A 22,458-nucleotide genomic window follows, 5' to 3' on the forward strand; every position below is an offset into this window, starting at 1 on the left:
AACTATTATTAATTAAGTAGTACTAGGCATATAACATAATGAATTTAAATGAAATTGGTTCTTTTGGAGAACAAGAGATAAACAAGCCACACTCATATTACACCTCTTTTATTTTTAAAATAATTTTAAGACTGGAAGAAGTGTTTTTATTTTTTAATTAATTTCTTTAATTGGAGGATAGTTGCTGCACAATATTGTTTTAGCTTCTGCTCTACAATGAAGTGAATCAGCTATATGTATACATACGGATGCATTTTGAGCCTCCCTACCCCTCTCCCTACCTCCCACCCCTCTAGCTCCCTACGCAGCGACTTCGCAGGAGCTATCCATTTTACACATGGTAGTGTATATAAGTCAGCGCTACTCTCTCGGTTTGTCCCACCCTCTCCGTGGACGAAGTGTTTTTTTATTTTAGAACCAAGTGTTTACAATTTGTAAAGACATCAAAAAGGTAAATTTTGGATTTTGGATACTACGCTTCTCTTCTCACTAGGTTCAGAATCATGTTAAATCTGACCCCTGTGGAGACCCTCGAAAGACATTTAAGAAGCTCTGGCTTCTGGTGGTTGGGGAGAGCTTTTGAGTAAAAGGCTTAAGATAGGAAAGAGATGGGGTTGAAGGCATTGAACCTGCACTGTTGCTGGAAGGAGGCACTTCCTCCTGCTGCATCAGCTACATCCAGACGGAAGGCACCCCCCCCCTTTTTTTAAAATTATTTCTTGTATTATTATCATTATTTTTGGCTGTGCTGGGTCTTTGGTGCTGTGAGCTGGCTTTCTCTAGTTGCAGTGAGCGTTGGCTGCTCTTCCTTGCAGCGCGCAGGCCTCTCACTGCGATGGCTTCTCTTGTTTCAGAGCGCAAGCTGTAGGTGCACGGGCTTCAGTAGTTGCGGCTCGCAGGCTCTAGAGAGAGGGCTCAGTAGCCTGGCACATAGGCTTAGCTGCTACTTGGCATGTGGTATCTTCCCGGACCTGGGTTTGAACCCGTGTCGCCTGCATCGACCACCAGGGAAGTCCCACGACTCCTTTTTACTTGTAACTTTCCTGTCCCCTTTCCTCTGCCTCACAGCCTGCTGGGCCCTGAGAGCAGCTCACCTGATATCTCTACCTGCGGGCTGTGATCTCTGTCTACCCACAGAGTTCCAAACCTCAACCACATATGAGGGTTACAAATATATTCCCAGGTCCGACGGCTCTTAGAGCCCCATTCCTGCTGATCAGCCACTTCCTGGACTCCCGGCACCTGCTGTATTCACCGGCATTTTGAATGCACTGTGCCCTGGAGAGTCATTTCCTTCTCCTTCTTGAACCAGCTCTGGTGTCCTATTTAATACAATCCATTTCCCACATGTGCAGGTTAGAGGACTGGTCCACAGGTCCTTCACATCTGGGTCCTGAGAGATACCCAACAAAAAAAGATGGGAGAAGGTCTGGCTATTTATCACCCCTCTGGAGATCCACAGTACTTACAATTGTAGCACAAGCTCAGAGAAGATTTGCAGAAGAAAATGCTTTTAACTCATTTAAACTGGATTCCCCTGCTTGTTTGAACACGGAATCCCTTTCTAAGGGATTTCTGGTAGAAACTGTGAGAACTACAGCCTAGGAGTCATGTGTGCTTTATCCTTTCCTCCTCCTCCCTTGCTGAAAAAATTGAGATACAGCTTGCATACTGTGCAGCACACAGATATTAAACGTATAGCGTGATTTGTGTACGTTCGTACCTGTGTAACCAAAGCCAGATCAAATGATAGCGCTTACTCTGTGATTCCACTTACATGAAATTTAAGACTAGGCAAAACTAATCTGTGATGACATAAGTTAGAATATTTATTACCTCTGGGGGTGGGCCAGGAGTAGGGGTGGGGAGGCAACATGCAGACTTGGGAAGGGCCTGCAAGAAAGTTATGGGGCTCTGGAAATATTCTACACCTTCCCCACTGGTATTTGCATCAATAGAATCTTTATGCTCCCATGGTTTGAAAGTTTGAATGGTCCTTACTGCCCTATTTTTCTATTTTTTACTTTTTGGCTGAGCCCCACAGTGGCATCTGGGATCCTAGTTCCCTGACCAGGGATCAAACCCATGCCCCCTGCATTGGAAGCATGGTGTCCTAACCACTGGACTACCAGGGAAGTCCCATTGCCTTCTTGCTTTGTGTGCCCAGGGAACCTTATTTCTCCCCTTTATGTCACTGCCCTGTTTATCCTGGGCTATGCTCTTCCCTTTTCCTGGGCCACCCCCTACACTGCTGATACTTCTCATATTTCTGACATCACCATAGATGTCATGTGCTGCTAAAGTTGAGCTCAGAATCCTCTTTATGCACCCACCACATTCTGGGTTTTTATTCTATCACCCTGGGCTGCAGTACCCTATTTAAGTATCTGCCTCTCCATCAGGCTGTCATTTCCTTGAGGGCAAATATCTTTTTTTTTCTTTTTAAAATATTTATTTACCTATTTATTTTTGGCTGCACTGGATTTTTGTTGCTGCATGCAGGTTTTCTCTAACTGTGGCAAGCAGGGGGCTTCTCTTGCTGCTGAGCATGAGCTCTAAGCCCAAGGGCTCAGTAGTTGGAGCTCACAGGCTTAGTTGCTCTAAGGCATGTGGGATCTTAGTTCCTGGACCAGGGATCGAACCTATGTTCCCTGCATTGTCAGTTTGGATTCTTAACCACTGGACCACCAGGGAAGTCCTTATCAGTGTCTTTTATATGTTGATTCTTTCAATGGTATAAATAATATCCCACAGATTTGTTTTTAATAAGATTTTTACAAACTTTTAACTATAGAAGAACACAAATAAATCAGACTTCAGGTAAGAGAGGTTACCTATACTTATTATCGCTATACAGCATTTGAAGATTTCTAATCATCCACCTGGAAGCAGGAAATCGAAGAAGGAATGAGATGTAGCAGAAAGAGCAGTAGGTCAAGAATCTCTGGTCTCATTTTGATTCCTAACTCTTCTATTCATTAACTATGTGACCTTGAATAATTCGCTTCGCTCACTGTGCTCATCTGTAAAAGAGACATCTGAAGTTGCAACTTGCTAAGTTCTTTTTCAGTGTTAGACTGTTATGATCAGCTGCAGCAGCAGGAATAGACAGAGCTATCTCTGACTTAAAGGAAACCCCGTCTCTGAAATTTTGGCTTTATCAAAGAAGTTAAGTTTTTAAATATTTTTTTTGCCCTACACTTTTTACAGCGTCACTGTGTTTTCTCAGCATCATTAACTACAACACGTTCTCAGTCCTCACCTTACCCGACTTGTCAACAGCATTTACCAGTTGGTCACTCTGTCCTCCTTGTTGACCCCTTGGTCATCCCATCTCTTTGTCCCTTTCTACTTTCCTGATGGCCCTCCATCTCCGTGTACTTTCCTCTTATTTTCCTAACTTCTAAATAGTGGTGAGCCCAGGGCCAAAACCCAGTTCTCTCTTGTGTCTACATTCATTCTTACGATCCTCTTGTTGTTTAGTCGCTAAATCATGTCTGATTCTTTTGCGACCCCCTGGACTATAGCCCACCAGGCTCCTCTGTCCATGGAATTCTCCAGGCAAGGATACTGGAGTGGGTTGCCATTTCCTCCTCCAGAGGCTCTTCCAACCCAGTGATCGAACTTGAGTCTCGTGCATTGTCAGGTGGATTCTGTGCCACCTGACCACCACGGAAGCCCTATGATCTTGTATTAGTAGTATATTGCTTCATAATAGATTATCCCGAAATTAGCAGTTTAGAACAATACACATTTATTATCTTAGAGTTTCTGTAATATGCATCAGGAATATGGGCAAATCATAGGTGGGTCCTCTAATTTATAATTTCTCAAGAGGCTGCAGTCAAGGTGTCAGCAGAGACTGGGGTCTGAAGACTTGACTGAGAAAGGGTGTATATCCACGCTCACAGGGCTGTTGGCACAATTCAGTTCCTTTGGACTGTTAGGACCACTGCCTCTGTTTCTAGCTGGTTGTTGCCTGGAGGTTGCTCCCAGTGTCTTGCCATATGAGCCTCACTAACGTGGGCGATAATTTTATCATCCTTTAAATAGAGAATATTTATTTATTTATGACTGCATAGGGTTTTCATTGCTGCTCAGGCTCTCTCTAGTTGTAGTAAGTGGGAGCTATTCTCTGGTTGTGGCACATGGTTTTCTTATTGCGGTAGCTTCTCTTATTTCTGAGCACAGGCTCTAGGCACACAGGCTCAGTAGTTGTGGGGCATGGGCTCCAATGTGGCATGTTCCCTGGTCGGGGATCGAACCCATGTCTCCGGCACTGGTGGGCAGGTTCTCATCCACTGTACCATCAGGGAAGTCCGTCTCACCCTTTACATAAGGTATACTTCTATCTCCTCTCTCTCGCCACAAGTTAATCATAAACTTGATTATATTTAATTGGCATCTCAAATTTAACGTGTCCAAAACTTAATTCCTAATGTGCAACTCACGTCCCCACCCCAAATATGCTCCTCCTGCAGTTTTCACCTTTGCAGTCAATGGCAATCAGGAGTTTACAGCTTCACATGCTCCAGACCTTGCAGTCATCCATGGCTTCTCTCTCTTTCTCACTCACATCAATCCATCGGCAAAGCCTGTTGACTCTACCTGCAGAAGAATTTATATCCAGAGCCCAACTATTTTTTTGCTACCTCCCCGCTACCATCCTGGTCCAGGCCACCAACACCTTAACCTGTTGTCTTTGTGCCAGTAAGGAGCCTCCATTGCTCTGAAGGTGAGGAGCAAGTCTGTGGAAGGACTTGTCCCCATCAGAGCTGGATACTTGGTTAGCCTGGGCTTTCTGTTGGGATAATACCCCGAGGTTCCTTCTACATTCCCTAGAGAAGACCCTCGGCAGAAAGTTAGCTCAATGAATAGTGGTCAGAGAGGCACCAATGATATTATATCTGCCCTTGCACACAACTGTCTCCTGAGGATGACGGTGTGTGACCTGAGTGTCCTGTCCTCCAGCCAGGCACTGGACAACAGAGGAGATGAACAGTTGTGCTGTTTCCTTGTGGTTTACCAGATGTGAAATAGCTCCCCCCTTTTTATTAATAAAAGGTAAAGTTAAGAATGTTCAGTTTGATGAGTACAAGGAGTCGGGTGATAGACGATTCAAGCGGAGTATTTTTAATTACTCTGGCTCATCCAGATGTCATTGTACAATAAAGTGCATGCAGCTTTAGGCCATAAATCTGTCCCTTAGAATTTGTGTGAAAGTATCAGATTCCAAAGGCATTAAAAATTAAATAGAAGAAAGGCTTAGTGTTTTAATAGTGCTTTACATCCTGGAAAATTTCCAAGCATTCTTACATGCATGACTTCGTTCATTTATTCAACCCAAATTTATTGAATGCATACCATATGCTGGGCTCTGTGCTAGGCACCACGAATAAAACAAAGAACAAGAAAGACAAATATGAGGCTTGTGATCCATGGAGGGAGAAGACAAGGGACCACCACCAACAGAGAGGAGTCTGATGATCTAGGAAAGAAGTGGAGGAGAAATTCAAGAGAGAAGGTTAGAGAAAAAGCCTGAAGGTCACAATGGAGCTTGAATCTCAGTACCAATCCTGTCTGACTTACAATGAGGTTACCTTCTCCCCCATTAACCCATCCTAAGTTGAAAATATCATAAGTTGAATATGCATTTAATAGGCTAACGTACTAAACATCATAGGTTAGACTGCTGCTGCTGCTCCTAAGTCGCGTCAGTCGTGTCTGACTCTATGTGACCCCATAGACGGCAGCCCACCAGGCTCCCCTGTCCCTGGGATTCTCCAGGCAAGAACACTGGAGTGGGTTGCCATTTCCTTCTCCAGTACATGAAAGTGAAAAGGGAAAGTGAAGTCGCTCAGTCGTCTCCAACTCTTCTTGATCCCATGGACTGCAGCCCACCAGGCTCCTCCGTACATGGGATTTTCTAGGCAAGAGTACTGGAGTGGGGTGCCATTGCCTTCTCTGATAGGTTAGACTAGCCTACCTTAAATGTGCTCAGAAAATGTACATGAGCCTACAGTTGGCCAAAATCCTCTAGCACAAAGCCTATTTTATGATACAGTGTTGACTATCTTATGCAACTGATTGAATACTGTACTGAAAGTGAAAATCAGAGTGGTTGTCTGAGTCCAGAGTAGTTGGAGGCATATCGGTTGTTTACCTTCATGATTGCGCGGCTCACTGCCACTGCCCAATGTCATGAGAGAGGATCGTCGGCAGGTTGCTAGCCCTGGGAGAGATCAAAATTAAAAATCTGAAGGCAATTTTTACTGGATGTTTATTGCTTTTGTACCATCATAAAGTTGAAAAATTAAGTCGAACCACTGTAAGTCAAGGGCCATGATTGAAGTGTGTTACATAATGAAGTGACATGATCAGGTTTGTGGCTCTTAATTCTCCTTCTAGGCAAGTATTTAAAACTTCTCCTGGTACTTCCCTGGAAGTCCAGCTTTTAAGACTCCATGCTTCCAATGCAGGAGGTGCATGTTCGATCCCTGGTCGGGGAACCAAGGTCTCACATGCCTCAGGTGCAGTCAAGAAAAAAATAAAATAAAAACCTCCCCCTCCCCTCAAAAAACCAAATAAATCACTTCCCATATAATAGGTTAGTTTTATGTTTTAAAATTTCTTTTCTTGTTATATTTACTTAGCTAGGCCATGGCTACCATGGCAAAAAGCAGTTGCTACACCTAAGGAAAATAAATACTCCCCCATTTTTGCTTTCTACTCTCAAGCATAACAGCAAAGGAATTCTTGAGTATGAGATAAATCAGAGTTTGAAGCTTAATTTTACCACTTATCGTTTTCAAATTTGTGAAAATTTGAAAAAAAATCTTGTATCTCCTTCTATCTCTCTGCTTCCCTTGTCTGTAAAATAAAGAGAGTAGTATCAGAATATCTACAGAATAGCTTTCAACTTGCAAGTTTTGTGGTCTTTCTCCCGGAGGCAGTGGGATACTTTCAGCAAGTTCTTAATTAGTATAATATATGACATCTGTTTAAGATGCCACTCATTTTTACATTACAGTCTCTGTTCTTGGTTCAATCTACTCACATGACTTTATCTACCAACACATGTATGCAAGCAATTGACTTTCCCCCAAGATTCCAAACTAACTAAAAGCTATTACTGTGCTCCTTGAGGGAACTGCAGATATAAAAGATTGAGAAGATAGAAATGGTGAGCTTCCCTGATGACTCAGATGGTAAAGAATACACCTGCAATGTAGGAGACCCAGGTTCGATCCCTGGGTCGGGAAGATCCGCTAGAGAAGGGAATGGCAACCCATTCCAGTATTCATGCCTGGAGAAATTTGATGGACAGAGGAGCCTTGCAGGACACAGTCCATGGGATCTATTCCTATGCTCATTGATGTGATTAGAGATATAGAAAATTGAGAAGATATAAAAGAGCTGTTACATTCTATCACACCATCAAGCTTCATGGCATGAACAAAACTGGTTGACAACCAAGTCTTAGAATTGATTAATTGACTTGTTGGTCATTAGGAAGAATGCAACAACTTGTATTATCAAATGGTATCACGTTAGGTTTAATGCTGTGAGAGTGGGGTTGCCTCAGATCAGTCCAGGAATCTCTGAACTTCACAGTCACAGCTTGGTTTTGACCCAGTGAACCACATCCACTGCCACATGGGCTTGCATTGGCCTTGAGAAAGAACACCCACTCCTTCTCCTAGGTGTGAGGCTCTCCTGGTAGTTTAGGTGGTGACATGCTGCTTTGATTTTCCTGCTTTCTTTCTCCCCCAAACAGGCCATATTGGCCAATTCAATGTGGTCATAAATCCATTTTCCTTAAATTTTTTTTTTGCAAATGCTGGGCACGGCTAAAGCTGAAAATTGGCACTTGGGCGCAGCGGGGGACACATTTGCTGTTTTGAATTTAGGTTTTCATTTTATCCAGTAACACACTCCCACTCTCTCCTCCCTAGCAGCTTGGAGGATGTTCCCTTGAGTCTGTATTTATTGCAAAAATATAGAGCCACAGGCCAGGTTTTAATTCTATTAACTTTTCTGTGCAATGGATGTTCAGAAGAGAAATGTTGATTAAATTTATACATAAAGGCTAGAAATTTGGAGACAAAGTATTTTCCGAGGTATAGCTGCTTCTCTAGTGTCCTTTCTCTAGGGCTTTAACTATTAATTTAGATCCAAGGCCCACTTTGCTTCTTCCACTTGCCTGTGTGGTTTGCTTGTAAACAGTTTGCTTATGAAAGCTAAATGTCTTGGTTTTAAATAGGAGTGTGATATTATTACTGCTCATGGCAACCTCCAGCCTAATTTAATAACTCGCTTGATACAGTTTCTCTAATTGAATCGCGTCAGTTATCAACAATATTAAGGACTCAACGTTACCTGTTGTTCCAGTGCTCTGCTCACTCCCTCTGAACAGGAGGCTGAAGTTTACAGAGGGATCACTTGGTAAACAAGAATTTAAAGAAACACATGCTGAGACCAGTGGGGACTGGTACAAGCTTGGATAATGTAGTAATACAATGTCACCCACAGCTCTGGGTGTACAAACTGCAGATTTATGCAAGTAATTAATAGTGTCTTGCCAAGAGAGTCAGTAGGCTTTTCAGAAGGAATCTTTCTTTGTGTCTTTTGATATTTAAAGAGCTGTAATTACAATGGCAGAGCTTTGAATTCTTTTTTTTTTTTTTCGTCCTCTTATACACATTAATTTATGGACCAACCCAGTATTACAGACAAGCTAATGAAAGAACCACATACTCCCTTTATAATTTTTTTTACAGTTTCACTTGTGAGGATGAATGTAAAGTAGTTAATGCTATAAATAAGTATAATGATGTATCTCTTCTCTCAATTGCCAGTTGTTGATACTGTAGCCTCACACAATAGAAGAAAAGAATTGAATTTAAATCTCTACCCATCTCATTTTCTTCTCTCTTGTGCAGCACTTAAGACATTCAACTGTTTCTGCCATTATGAGGTGTTTTAAAAAATACACTGAAACTGGATTTTCCCCACTCCTTTTTAATTTTAGAGTTATGGAAGACTCGGGAAAAAAATTACGTAACTTCTGCAGTCAGCTTAGGCTTTAGGCTTTGCAGTTTCAAGGTTTAGCACCTTGGTTTCTCAATAATAAGTTCTACTCCTCTAACTTTACTCATTTACAAATGACAAATAAAAAGTGTATATATTTAAGGTGTACAAGGTGATGGTTTGATATACATGTACAGTTTGAAATGATTGCCACCATCAAATTAATTAACACACACAGCCATCCCCTTGTGTAGCTCCTTTTTTTTTTTTTGGTGTGTCTGTGGTAAGAATACATAAACTCTATTATCTTAGTAAATCACAAGTGTATAATTCTGTATTATTAACTACAGTCACGCTCCTGCACATTAGATGCTTAGAAACTACTCATCTTCCAGCTGAAAGCTTGTACCCTTTGACCAAGCCTCCCCAGTTCCCCAAACTCCAGCCCCTGGTCACCACCACTTTACTCTCTCGTTTTCAGAATGCCATATGATGTGGGGTACACTGACCACAAACCTTCAAATGTTCACAAAAATCATCCAACGTATGGGAGTACCTTGGCCAGAAAACATGACTGTATTCTCTGAACTTTTTGAATTTTCCCTTTAAAAGTTTGAAATGATGTTTGCTTTTCCTTCAAACAAGTCATTTTAATATGTGACTTAACTAAAGGCATAAAGCTTGTTAGGACATTTTACCTAAAATAGCCTTTGGGCACAAGGCTAAGGCCAGGACTTGTGGAATTCAAATACCCGGGGACCAAGGTATGAGCCAGGATCATATTATATTTATGAAAGCACTAGAGCCAAGATGCTTCAAATCCTTTCTCTTTGCATCGACTCATACAAACTTTCCAAAGGAAATCATCATTGTGCCACACTCAGTTCTTGGGACTTAGTGACATGTCTCATAATACCAGTGTCAAATACCAATGTCAGGATGCTAATCCTCTCAATCCGTTTAAAGTATGTTTCCTCCATGAACTTAGACTTAGAAAGGTCCTCTGCATCACCTACCCTGGGGGCTCAGACAGTAAAGAATCTGCCTGCAGTGCAGGAGACTTGGGTTTGATCCCTAGATCGGGAAGGTTCCCCTGGAGAAGAAAATGGCAACCCACTCCAGTATTGCTGCCTGGAGAATTCCATGGACAGAGGTACCTGGTGGGCTACCATCCATGGGGTTGCAAAGAGTCAGACACAACTGAGCAGCTTTCACTTCACTTCACTTCTGTATCACTTAACCTAAATTTCTTTTATTTCATGAATAATAAAACTGAGACCCTGAAAAAGGAAGTGGTGTACTAGGGTCCAACGGAGAGTTGATAGCACAGCTGGGACTTAGATCTGTGTGAATGAGGACAGTAGGTCTTCTACAGACTACATCTAATTATTTGTTTTTATGACATCCATCAGTTCAATGGGGTCGGAGTAGGTAAACAGAAACTTTGTTGCTTCTGTTTGTTGACATTTTTAGACTATAATTTCCTTAAGGACAAAGTCCTTGCATGTTTAATTTGCTCCATATGTTACCCAAGAGGACTTTATAATAAGAACGAGAGTGAAGCATGTGTGCTGCACCCCAGCAACAACACGCCTCAGTTTTTAAAGCCAACTTTGGTTACCGTAATTTATTTTTAAAGATTTTGTGCTGGAGTGTAGCTGATTAACAATGTTGGGACAGTTTCTGGTGAACAGAGAATGGGTAACATCATTTTAACACAGCAAGTGTGGTGAATCATCTGGTTCAGTTTAACCATCCCAGAAGGGAGTCATTACATTTGAACAGTATTAATGACCATGGGACGTCTTCTTGAGGAAACTAAAATCCACATGATAGATACAGTTAATAAATCTTTAAGCCTAATTTTGTAGACAACAAATTACAAGTCACATCTAGAGGAGAGACCAGAGCATGAGCGTTGTGTTGGTTCTGAGACCACATATTTGATTTTCTTCTGAGAAGTTGTCTATTGATCTGTCACCCTATTTCAAAGCTGTGTTAGTTGCCTTTGGAAAGTTCCTCCCTTATATTGTAACTTTTGTACTACCTGCCAAGAATGGCCAGATTTTCTTTGTTTAAGGTTTTTTTTTCTTTCTTTTATTTATTTATTTTTTGTTTAAGGTTTATACACTAAGGACTGGGTGATCAGTAACTATATGGCTGTAGTAATGCTGTGCTGTGCTTAATTGCTCAGTCACGTCTGACTCTGTGCTGTAGCCGGCCAGGCTCCTCTGTCCATGGGATTCTCCAGGCAAGAATACTGGAGTGGGTTGCCATGCCCACCTCCAGGGGATCTTCCCAACCCAGGGATCAAACCAAGGTCTCCCACATTGCAGGTGGATTCTTTACCATCTGAGCCACCAGGGAAGCCCCTGCCATAGTATTATTTCTTAATTTTTTAAAATATTATTTTTGATATGGACCATTTTTAAGGTCTTTATAGAATTTGTTAAAATATTGTTTCTGTTTTACATTTTGTTTTTTTTTATCCCCAAGGAATGGGGGATCTTAAGCCCCTGACCAGTGACTGAACCCACACCCCCTGTGTTGGAAGTCAAAATTTTAACCACTGGACTGCCAGGGAAGTTCCCACATTGCTATTTCTAATTTGTATCTACATACAGATCAACACAGGGAGGAGGAAGACAGCCTGCAATCTAGTCCTTTCCCTTTATGGGAAAACGAGGGTGTATGCTGTTGAAGAAAAAAAAATATTCATGACACTTGTTAAAGGCAATAAGGAAGACTTTACTCAGGGGGGTACCTACTGCAATGTATTGATGTCATGTATGGATGTGAGAGTCGGATTATAAAGAAAGCTGAGCGCTGAAGAATTGATGCTTTTGAACTGTGGTGTTGGAGAAGACTCTTGAGAGTCCCTTGGACTGCAGGGAGATCCAACTAGTCAATCCTAAAGGAAATCAGTCCTGAATATTCTTTGGAAGGACTGATGCTGAAGCTGAAGTTCCAATACTTTGGCTACCTGATGCGAAGAGTTGATTCATTGGAAAAGACCCTGATACTGAGAAAGACTGATGGCAAGAGGAGAAGGGGGTGACAGAGGATGAGATGGTTGGATCACATCACTGACTCAATGAATATGAATTTGAGTAAACTGTGGGAGATACTGAAGGGCAGGGAAGCAGTTCATGGGGTTGCAAAGAGTTGGACACGACTGAGCAACTGAACAACAACAAGAAAGAAAACCATACTTTTCCTGGAGAATTCACCCACTGCTCTAAACAGAGAATGCAACTGCTGCAAAAAGTTAAGACCTGGAAGGCCGTATGTAGGATTGAGACTTCGCCTTGCTGTGTCTGTTCATCTTAGCTTGCATTTTTTCAACTGTTAAGAAAGCTTGGTACTGGGTAATATCTCTTTTGAGTGACTTGACCATGTGATGCTTTGGGTAAGCTCATCTATGATACAGGGAAATAAGCTTTGCTTTCCTTCAATGTTCTTTCTCAGTGATGCTCAATCGTAGTTTTCCGCCCCCCCACCCCCCCAATTCTTTTCCTGAGGATCATTTATCTCTATATCCTGTGGTGGAGAAGGCTAGGCTATGCAAATCTCATCTTTTTTTTTTAAGGGGTAGAAGAGATCAACTTCTAGATTGAACATTACCTGAAACATTCCCTTCAGTGCTGAAGAAAATATCAGTTATTTGAGATTTCCACTTTTGTATTCTCCAAAAAATTCTGTTACTGTAGCCACCAGATCTTTGTGATGTGAAAGTTGTTCAGTTGTGTCTGACTTTTTGCAACCCCATGGACTATACAATCCATGGAATTCTCCAGGCCTACTGGAGTGGGTAGCCATTCCCTTCTCCAGGGGAATCTTCCTAACCCAGGGATCCAATCCAGGTCTGCATTGCAGGTGGATTCTTTACCAGCTGAGCCACAAGGGAAGCCCCATATTTTTAGTGTTTTACAATTTTATGACCACTGTGTGTGTGAGCTATGGGGAGATGGCAAGTAGGGTTAGCAGTCTGAGTTCCCTTTGGTATAACTGACGCTGTTTATGTTGTTCTTGAAAGAACAGTGCTTTTTCTAGTCATGGGCTGAGCACTAGACTGAAAGCTGGATAATGGTCCCATTCTGCTTCTAATAACCTTTTCTGCATTTGAATATGAAGTTTGTTTTCTTGTCTTTACTCTTAAAAATGGAATTAACTATTTTCCTCTTGTGATAAAAGCTCTCAAAATATTTGTGTTTGTGCCTGTTGTGTGCATGCATGTGTGTAGGTGAGAAAGACAGACAGTAAAATCTTGCTGTCCTTGGTCCCATAAAGCAGGTAGTCAATGGAATATGAAAATACTGTGTCAATTGGTTTTTAGATAACAGCACAGCATTCTTTATGAGGTTTTTTAAGCTCAAATATTCAATATACACTCAATAAAATAACAATAATTCTATTAAACTGATTGGCAGACAGATTTCGGAAACACAGCCTATAAGTAAACCAAACCCATATTAACCTTCATGACTGTCATTTATTTATTTAATTATTTGTTCAGCTACACCAAGCATCTTGAACGATTCCAGCTCCCTGGACAACCAGGGATCAAAACTGTTCCCCTCTCCCCACTTTGCAGTGAAAGCTTGGAGTTCCAACCACTGGACCACCAGGGAAGTTCATGACTGTCCTTTATTAAATAAAACCTTTAAAGCAAATGATCTTATATATCCATATATTTTTGTTGAACAAGAAATAAACTTTTTAAAGGTAGAAAAAGGCTTGTAATTGATATATAAAATTCTGTCCAAGGTCATTACAGTCAATGGGGTCACAAAGAGTTGGACATGACTGAAGAGTTGGACACACAACTCTGAATCGAGGGATCAGGAAAAGACTGTGAAATCTGAGCAGAGCAGGTGAGAGAGTGGGTCTTGTCAATACACGGGAAGACCGGGAGGAACAGTTGGTGAAAGGCTCCTGTAGCAGGAGCACGTCTTGAATGTTTGAGACTCAGCCAAGTGGCCAGTGTAGATAAGAGCAGAGAAGTAAAGCTGACTCTGTGTGTGTGTGATTGCTCCAAGTGAGTGGGTTGGCCAGTCACCAGAGGGTTTAAGCAGAGGTGTGATATAACCTGACTTAAGCAGCTTTGAAGTATTCTCTCTTGGAGCAGGCTAGGAACCACTTGAAACACAGATGAACCAGACTAGTTAAGATTGAAAGGATAATTTTGGTTGCATTGTTGAAGACAGGTAGAAGCAGAGAGACCAGGTTTGAAGCTATTGCAATAATCCAGGCAGAGTTGATGGTGGGCTTGGCCCAAGATGGGAGTGATGGATATGTTGAGGTGGGGTTGAATTCTACTTTACTAAGAAGGTAAGCAGAATTTACTTACAGATAGGAGATGAAGTATTAGAGAGAGAAAGAAGTTAGAGAAACTTCCAAGGCCAGGGTATGTGGGAGGATGGAACTGCCCATAATTGAGATGAGGATGATTCTAGAAGAAGGAAGCCTTTAGAAAAAAAATTTTTTTCAAATATTTTTTTTGATGTGGACCATTTTTAAAGTCTTTATTGAATTTGTTACTGTATTGTTTCTGTTTCATGTTTTGGTTCTTTTGGCCACAAGACACGTAGGATCTCAGCTCCCCAACCAGGGATCGAATCCACACCTCCTGGGTTGGAAGATGACTTAACCACTGGACCACCAGGGAAATCCCAAGAAGGAGGTTCTGAGGCTCAATTCCGTATCTGTTAGGTTTGAGATGTCTATTAGATAGTCGAGTGGAGACATCAAGTTAATAGTTAGATATAAAAGTCTGAAGTTTGGGGTAGTGTTCTGGGTTGGAAATATAAACTTGGAACCCCAGTGAATAGATGGCATTCTAAAGGCATGCACTTGGATGGGATGAAGGCGGGAACAAGTGGAAAAGAGAAGAAGCCCAGGAAAGAGTCCTGAGGAGTTTCAATGTGAAAAAATTGATTAGAAGAGGCAGGGCTAGTGATAGGCATGAGAAGGCCTATGGACAGCAGAAACCAAGTCAGGAAGGTATCAGAGGGCAAGTGAACACAGTGTTTCAGAAGGAGAGTGATGAACTGTGTGCAAACTGTTGATGTTTGGAATATGATCTCTTGATTCTATCTTGAACATTTAGAGATTGTTCTATATTTGCCATTTAATATATTTCAAAGGTGAAAATTTCTATAACAAAAATGTTATCTGAAATCAAGCAATTTTTTTTCCTCTAAGGAGGGGATATGAAGTAAGATATCCTTTATTCTTTGGGAAAATATAAGTGAACTCATATTAGTTTGTACCTTTCACATGGTGGCCTATATAGTTTAGCTTAGTACAATTTGGGACAAACATTACTTATGTAATAATACTGACTTATTTTATTTGGGCTACAATGCAGTGTTTAAAGTTAAATAACTCACCATTTCATATCATTTGAAATTTGACCAAAACACAAGTGATTTCCCTCTCTTCACTAGATATGGAAGATGCTTGCTACTTATGCACATTCAGTCATGCACGTCTGGTTCTCTGTGGCTATTTTTTTATACCTTGTTGTATGTTTGGAAAATGAGTTATTCATTTGCAAGTGTGTGAAATCCATGAAGCAAATGGAGCATTGTATGAGATGATCTCTAAAGCCTCATCCAGTTCAAAGATTCTAAGAAGAATGCTTATACCAGGGGTCTGTGTTAAGTCAAGTTGGACGGGGGTTGGGAGTTAGCAGCCCTTCAAATAAGCTGGATTAACCCTGCTGCCATTTCTCTTAGGGAAAAGGCGGCTCAGCTTTTGAGAGCATATAGGTCATCAGCAAAAGTTAGATTATAAAAGTCTTCAAGTCACATCATTCTATGGAGTAATAGAATTGAATGTGATTTAGGCTTAAGAGTCAGGGAAATGAATTTCTAGTTAAGAGTCTTGGAAATCAGCACAATTTTGTATAGTTTAAATAGACTGCTATTCTCGGTTCAATATAGGCATTCACTCAGTTCAGTTTCCTTGAGTTCAGAGGTAATAAAAAAAGATACACATTTTTCTTCAAATTCAATCAGTTTTGTAAGGGCCTATAATTTTTAAAGCTATTTTTTTGTTTAAATTGCATACCTGCTAATTTTTTAGTGCCAATTTCAAAGAGAGATGCTACAATCTGGAACCTTCCGTGTCTGACAGAGGAAGTGTGGAGATGACACAACGCCGGAGAGGTCTTCCCACTTGTCACTTCTTTTCTAATGTTTCAAAGGGACTTTCAAATTGGGCAGAACCTCTGAGGACTTTACATCCGAAGCTTCCTCCCCAACAATGACTTCTTTATCACTAGTACATTGTAAACCACGACTTTGGGGAACGTTCCAGAAGGAATTTCCTTCACAGTGGAAACCAGTGTCAGATTAAGTTTATCAAAATCGCCCAAGAATAAAAGCTGATTTTATGGTTAAAATGGTGCAAGGTAAACGTGAAGTAGTCACTGTTGGGGGCTTCAGTGGTCAAGAATCTGCCTGCCAATGCAGCAGATGTGGGTTTGATCCCAGGGTTGGAAAGACCCCTGGGAGGAGAAAACGGCATGCTGCTCCAGTATTCTTGCCTGGAAAAGTCTTGCATGGACAGAGGAGCCTGGTGGGCTACAGTCCATAGCGTCGCATAGAGTCAGACGCGACTGAGCACCACGTGTGCACACACACACAGGGTAAAGTAGGAAATTGGTGAAGCCTGTGTGTGCACGAGATAAGGGAGTGAGGGAGATGGGACGGCTTAAAGGGGCAGCCACTACCCAGCTCCAGCTCATAGATGACTGACCAGTCCAGGATTGTCAGGGAGGAAGTAAATCCAAAAGGGCGTTGGTAGGTCAAAGGAAGAAAGCAAAAAGTGGCCTGAGCAGGCTTCTCCTATCATTCAAGTTCGAGTCTTTCTGCCCCACACACTCAATAACTATTTAAGGAAGGAATGAATGAATCCGATTTCACTAGAGGTAAGCAGATAGAAAGCTGGAGGGTAGAGGTATAGAATTTAAGCTTTACATTGAATGCTAGACCTTTGATTTCTCTTATTTGCATACTAAATGCAGGGCTGCAGACTGCTTCCTGTTATTACAGTTGCTGAATCAACTTACACTGGCTGCAGAATTCTGTTGCCCTTATTGCAGAAAATGACCTTGAAAAATTGAAAAACTCTTTTGGGTTTGTTTCAGAAGACAATCGCAAAAGCAGAATTAGTTCAAAGGATGGGTTATATATTTTAAGGTCTTTTAGGTAATTCCAAGGGCAACTAGAAATCCCTTTTGAAGTCTGAATTTAGATGTAAAATCTTGATAGAACCCTTATCCTCACTCTCATGCTGTCATTTTATTATTTAAGCATTACCAGCTTCCTTTCTATTTTTGATTAGGTTGCTTAATATTTTGTGGTCTCTCTTCTTTTCTCCCCTGCTTTCCACACTTCTATTTTTAATAAAGAAAGATGAAAGGAAGCGTGCCTTTTCTACCCATTAAAATGATTTTACCTTTGCATCAGCATGTTTCGCACTTTTCATAACTTGTGAAAATGTCACTATTATCACAGACATGCACAGCAGCATGTTGGAAGGTCTGTCTGAGATTACAGAATCCCTCTGCACATTTAGGAGATTGTGGAAGACCAGTGAAGTGTGCTGAATGAAGCAGTGAGAGCTTGTGAGGAAAGGTTAAATGGATTGGGATTATTCATTCTGTATAATAAGGGAATTTGCTAAAAATAATATTAATTCGTTTCAGACAATGTGGTCGGTTAAAAAGAGAAACTGTAACATCTTCGAACAAATTTCCTTCTCTGTACAACTTAAAGAGACATATCTGTCAGCCGAGCTGAGGGGAGGTTCTCTTGGTATTGTCTGATTTTAGGGCCGTATCAGGGTCTCCTAGAAGAGACACCACAAAGAAATTTGAACAAGGAAATCTTAATGTAGAGAACTGACTCTTGGAAATAGTGGGGAAGGAGAGGGTGGAATGATATGAGAGAATAGCACTGAAACATATACATTGTGTGTGCTTAATCAGGCAGTCGTGTCCAACCCTGTGCGACCCCATGGACTGTAGGCTGCCAGGCTCCGACTATGGAATTCTCCAGGCAAGAATACTGGAGTGGGTTGCCATGCCCTCTTCCAGGGGATCTTTCCATCCCAGGGATTGAACCTTCATCTCTCAAGTCTCCTGCATTGGCAGGTGGGTTCTTTACCACTAGCACCACCTGGGAAGCCCAACATATACATTGCCATATGTAAAATATATAGCCAGTAGGAGTCTGACGTACAATACAGTGAACCCAAAGCTGGTGCCCTGTGACAACCTAAAGGGTGCGAAGGGGAGGAATGTGGGAGGGGGTTTAAAAGGGAGGAGACATAATGTATACCTAATGCCAGTTCACGTTGATGTATGGTGAAAGCCATCACAACACTGTAAAGTAATTACCCTCTAATTAAAAATAAATAAATAATATAAAAAAGAGAACTATTACTTCTAATAATGAATTGGAGTCACAAAAGATTGGCTAGTGGGAAGTACAGAGACTGTCAAAGAATGCAGGAATAGCAGTTGTAAGGAGGAGCCACTACTCCTGGGGCTGAGTTCAGGTACCGAAGGAAAATGATCTTGTCCTGGCCTCCAGCTCGATGGAGATCCAGTCTCTGGTGCAGAAGGCATGGCTATAGTTCAGTGGTTGGCAGAGAAGTCACAGAGGTGTTGCTCTGGTACGAGTGGCTGGAAATCCACCCTCTGGAACTTACTGGATGGCAGGGAATCTGTGGATGGGGAGGTACCTCATTGGTGGCAGTCTATAGCAGCAAGTTACACAACCTACCAGGGGAGGTGCTGGCCGCTGGGTAAAGCTGCTGACTGCCTGAGCTGCATCCTGAAGATGCTGAGGGTGTCTCAGGAGCTGAGGGCCCCAGAGATGCCACCTACAGGTGCCATCCTCGGGAGCTTTCTGAGAAAGCACACCTTATTGGCAAGAAAGCCCCTTCCTCCTGGAACACGCTCTAGCTCCCTCTGCCTGTAAAGTTTAATATCGTGACACTTTGGCGGAGGACACCTAAGGGGTCCATTACGATTGTTGTTGAGCAGGCAATGAACGGTGATTTTGCCTATGAGGCAGGCAATAAATTGATAAATACGGCACAGGGATATTTTTGAGATAATGGAAGTTAATTTGTAAGGCGGGCCAGGGGAAGAATTCTGGCTTATGTGCTGTGTGACGTCTTTGGATGCAGTGAGGAGGCTGGGCTATATAACAGACTTCATTCAGTTCCTAACAATCTATTTCTGCTTTGTTATTTGTTCTCTACTGTACTTATCTTGCCTTTGAAGTTGTATAGGCAAGGTAAGCTTATATGACTTGCCTTGGTTGGGTGAGATACTCCTTTTAATTTTAGGGGGGAGAGTGTTGAAAAGTCTGTTTATTATTGTTTTTGTTAACGATTTCTTATTGTAGGTTAACATTTTGTTGTTGTTCAATTGCTAAGTTTTGTCTGACTTTTAGTTTAATCACACACAAAAATATTAACATAGATTTTGTGATTAAAGTACTTCTGAATCTTTTCTTGGTACTTAATGTATAATAAAGGAAGCCTTGTTCTTTGTTTTGTGTAGGTGGGATTTTGGTTATTTGGGGGAGGACCATTCCAACCTCTGGAATTTGGGTACTTACATTTAAAAATATTGTTTACATAGTAAGACACAGCCGGGAAATGAAGCATTTCTTTTCCCCCCAAACTAGTCTGTGTCAAAAACATTATTTCCATTATCTTTTTAAGTGAAAGAGTAATAAGCATGGTAAAGTCATTCAATAAGTTTTACAAACACTTTTTGGTATAAGTCCCAGAAATTGAGAATAAGGTTGATTGGGTAAAGAATCCTACTGAAAGTCAGATGGTTTTTAATTCTTTGCTTGCTACAGAATTAAAGAGGACTCTCAGTGGCTTTTTAGTCGATGGATCATGGAAAAAAAAAGGCTTCCGATGATATATCACTTCGTGATATTTTTGGAGGATAATTTAGGAGGGATTTGAAGAATTCAGTGACACCAGTAACAAAACTCCTTCTGTTCATATTTGCTTATTTGTGTGGACAAAGTTTTTTAAGACTTGCATTTTTGAAAATGAAAAGCAGAAATATAATTTCTGTGGAACATCTCATCCTATTGGTGTGTAATATTCATTCACAAGCACATGAACGCATTGAAAAAATAAAATGGCCTCACATATCTCAGTAGATGTGTTTTTATTTTTTTGGATGAGAAGTTACTGTGATAGGCAGCATTCTTGAAATGTTCCTCCAAGGTTCCTGATGCCTATAGTCAGAAAACACGAATCTTGGTATTGCTCTGAGCAGACTTTGCAGAATTAAACTAATTGACTTTGAAATAAGGAGATTATCTTGGATTGTCTGGTGGACCCAAAGTAAACATGTGCATTTGTACTCAGTCACTCCAGTTGTGTCTGACTCAGCGACCCCATGACTGTAGCCTCTGTCTATAGAATTCTCCAGGCAAGAACACTGGAGTGGGTTGCCATTTCCTTCTCCAGGGGATCTTCCCAACCCAGGGATTGAACCTGTGTCTCCTGCATTTCCTGCATCACAGGCGGATTCTTTACCATGGGCCATGGGGGATGCCCAACGTAAACACATAAACCCTAAAAAGCAGTGGAAGCAGGGAGAAGCCTCAGCTAGAGAGACGTGCCAGAAGAAAAGGAGGCAGGAGGGACATGGAGGGTGAGACAGGCACGCTGCCCTGCGGCTGGTTCTGAGATATAAGGGGCTCCCCGCATGGGCCGGGAGAAGACTCCAGGATCTGAGAATGGTTCCCAGCTGACAGCCAGCAGGGAGATGGGATTTCAGCTCTACCGCTGCCTGGACCTGACTCCTATCCACGCCGAGGGCGCCAGGCACTGTACTGAGGGATGAGGGAACAGAAACACATGGAATCAGGCTGTTTCTGTACAATCACAAGAAGACGACTGTCTACCTGGGTTTGACCTTTCGTTCTACAGGACTCAGCCGTCTGCCGTCTGTGCTCGAAGTGCTTTACATTTGTTGATAAAATTCTTCATTTTCTACCCTACTGCTTCTTCTTTTTAAAAAATTTATTGGTTTGGCTGTGTGGGGTCTTAGCTGCGGCATGCAGGATATTTCACTGTGGGCGCTAGTTGTGGCAGGCAGGCTCAGTGGCCCCTCACTCGGCATGTGGGATGCAGTTCCTTGACCAGGGATCAAACCCGCAACCCTTGCATTGCAAGATGGATTCTTAACCACTGGACCACCAGGGAAGTCCCTCTTTGAAAGCCTAGTTTTCCTTCGACCTGTCTGATCTCTGTTAATGGCTGGTCCGTCTGCGTAGTCACCTTGCTGGACCCATAGCCTCCTTGCTTCCTCTCTCCAGCCCCCTCAGACCACAGTCAGATTCTGTCAAGTCTGCTCCCCTCAGTTGGGAACTGCATCCCATCCTGCTGTTTATCTGCAAGCCCAGCTGCAATGCAGATGTTCACTGTGGACTGTATCCTGATTTTGTTATGCTTCTATGGTCTCCTCTGATTCAACCCTTGTAGCTCGATGCAACTTAAAAAAATGCAAACTTGCATAGGTTTCTCTTCCACTTGAAACCCTTTCTTCAGGGCACCCCAATCTTTCCTGTCTCCTCTTCTTCAGCCACACTGCTCAAACGCATCCTGTTCCACGACTCCCCAGGTGGTAGCCTCTGTAAGAATGGCCTCTCTCCACACTCCCTCTTGTCCACCTGGCCACTCATCCTACCTCTGAAGGCTCACTGCACACGCGGTAGAAAAGCCCACACTCTCCACAGCCTCACCTGGCCCTCTTCCAGCACACTGCACCAGCGGGTATGTGAGGCACTTTCCATCTACAGACTTTGTTTAAATTCTACAGTAAGCCGAGAGATTATTATTACTTTTTAGTTTTCAAATTAGAAAGCTAAACTCAGAGACAGTAAATAACCTGCCTCACCTGAGAAGAGGCTGGCTTCCGAGATGGCTCAGATGGTAAAGAATCTGCCTACCAATACAGGACACCTGGGTTCGGTCCCTGGGTCAGGAAGATCCCCCAGAGAAGGGAATGGCAACCCACTTCAGTATCTTGCCTGGAGAATTCCATGGACAGAGAAGCCTGGTGGGCTACCATTCAGGGGGTCACAAAGAGTCGGACATGACTGAGCCACTGTTTGTTTCACTTCTTTCAGCAGGAAAGAGGGCTGGCCAGGATTTTGAGCTCTGGGGCTATGCTCCAGGGTGTATTCATTTTGGAGTCAATGGGCCATCAGTTCCTCCACGTCCTGTTCTGCAGTTGCGACACAGGAGGAGGGGGAAGTTACTCAGCCTCGCCGCGGTGTCTCTCCTATAACCCGGGGGTCTCCAATCTCCAGGATCTAATGCCTGATGATCTGAGGTGAAAGTGTTAAGTTGCTCAGTCATGTCCGACTC

This window comes from Dama dama, chromosome 21 (assembly GCF_033118175.1).
Source record: "Dama dama isolate Ldn47 chromosome 21, ASM3311817v1, whole genome shotgun sequence".
In the NCBI taxonomy this organism is placed as follows: Eukaryota; Metazoa; Chordata; class Mammalia; order Artiodactyla; family Cervidae; genus Dama; species Dama dama.